This window comes from Mastomys coucha, unplaced genomic scaffold, assembly GCF_008632895.1.
Source record: "Mastomys coucha isolate ucsf_1 unplaced genomic scaffold, UCSF_Mcou_1 pScaffold4, whole genome shotgun sequence".
Lineage (NCBI taxonomy): Eukaryota > Metazoa > Chordata > Mammalia > Rodentia > Muridae > Mastomys > Mastomys coucha.
Genome location: NW_022196910.1, coordinates 2,749,250 through 2,751,530, shown reverse-complemented (window position 1 = coordinate 2,751,530; position 2,281 = coordinate 2,749,250).

The following is a 2,281-nucleotide window of genomic DNA, read 5'->3' as shown; positions in this document are numbered from 1 at the left end:
CTTCAAAGCAGAAAGCAGAGGTGGTAGATTTTTCAGCAGGACACTGAGGTTACTGTATGGATGTGAAGGTGAACAGAGAAGTAGAACTGACCACATCCAGGACATAGAGCCAGATTTTTCTGTGGTGAGCTTGAAAGCTGTCTGGGTATTGGCCCAGCTAAAACTCCTAAGCCTTAAAATAGTAAAAAAGTATATGTATCATTATCACTACCACTGGTGGGTCCAAGAGTCCCACCATATCTCTACATTCTTATCAGTAAGGATGCAGAAGCAAGCAGGTCTGTGAATTCCAAACCATTCTCTACTATATTTTTGGGTTCCAGAAAACCTTGGGTATACAATGACTCTACTGCAAAGAAAACAAAAAAGGAGAAAATAATTCCCTATGAAGTCATAAATATTCTTAAAAATAAATAAGTTTGAGGATCTTTTGTGGATATGCCCAGGAGTGGTGTAGCTGGGTCCTCAGGTTATACTATGTGCAATTTTTTGAGGAACCCGCAGACTGATTTCCAGAGTGGTTGTACCAGCTTGCAATCTCACCAACAATGGAGAAGTGTTCCTCTTTCTCCACATCATTGTCAGAATCTTCAGTCATCTGAGTTTTTGATCTTAGCCATTCTGACTGATGGCTAAGGTGGTGTGAGGTGGAATCTCGGGGTTGTTTTAATTTGCATTTCCCTGATGACTAAGGATGTTGAACATTTCTTTAGGTGCTTCTTATCCATTCAATATTCCTCAGTTGAAAATTCTCTGTTTAGCTCTGTACCCCATTTTAATAGGGTTATTTGGTCCTCTGGAATCTAACTTCTTGAGTTCTTTGTATACATTCGCCCTATACCAGATGTACGATTGGTAAAGATCTTTCCCAATTTGTTGGTTGCTGTTTTATCCTATTGACAGTGTCCTTTGCTTTAGAGAAGCTTTTCATTTTTATAAGTCCCATTTATTTATTTTTGAACTTAGACCATAATCTATTTGTGTTCTGTTAAGGAAAGTTTCCCCTGTGCCCATGTGTTAGAGGCTCTTTCCCACTTTCTCCTCTATTAGTTTCATTGTATCTGGTTTTATGTGGAAGTCCTTGATCCAAGTGGGTTTGAGCTTTGTACCAGGAGAAAAGAATGGATCAATTTGCATTCTTCTACATGCTAACTGCCAGTTGAGCCAGCACCATTTGTTGAAAATGCTGGGTTTTTTTTCCCCCACTGGATGGTTTTAGTTCCTTAGTCGAAGATCAAGTGACCCTTGGTATGTGGGTTCATTTCTGGCTCTTCACTTCTATTCCATTGATCTTCCTGCTTATCTCTGTACCAATACCATACAGTTTTTATCACTACTACTCTGTAATATAGTTTGAGGTCAGGGATAGTAATTCCCTCAGAAGTTCTTTTATTGTTAAGAATATTTTTCCCTATCGTGTTTTTGTTGTTGTTGTTGTTGTTGTTGTTGTTTGAGATGAATTTGAGAATTTCTGTTTCTAACTCTGTGAAAAATTGAATTGGAACTTTGTTGAGGATTGCATTGAATCTGTAGATTACTTTAGGCAAAATGGCCAGTTTTACTATATTAAACCTGTCAATCCATGATCATGGTAGAGTTTTTTATCTTCTGAGATCTTATAGAACAAGGATACATGCTCCATTATGTTCATAGCAGCCTTACTTATAATAGCCAGAAGCTAGAAAGAACCCAATTGTCCTCCAATAGAGAAATGGATACATAAAATGTGTTATATTTACACAATGGAGTATTATTCAGGTTTTAAAAACAGTGAATTCATGATATTCTTAGGAAAATGGATGGAACTAGTAATATATCATTCTGAGTGAAGTAATCCAGTCACAAAAGAACACGCATGGTATGCATTCTCTGATAAGTGGATATTAGCCCAAGAGTTCCAAATATCCAAGATAAAATTCACAGACAACATGAAGCTCAAGAAGAAGGAAGACCAAAGTGTGAGTGCTTTGGTCCTTCTTAGAAAGGGGAAAAATACACATGGGAGCTAATTTGAAAACAAAGTGTAGAGCAGAGACTGAAGGAAAGACCATTCAGAGACTGTCTCACCTGGGGATCCCTCCCATATACAGTCACCAAACCCAGACCCTCTTTTGTATGCCAAGAAGGGCTTGCTTCAAGGAGCTTGATATAGCTGTCTGCTGAGAGGCTCTGCCAGAGCCTAACAAATATAGAAGTGGCTGCTCGCAGCCAACATTGGACTAAGCATGGGGTCCCCAATGGAGGAGTTAGAGAAAGGACTGAAGGAGCTGAAGGAGTTTGC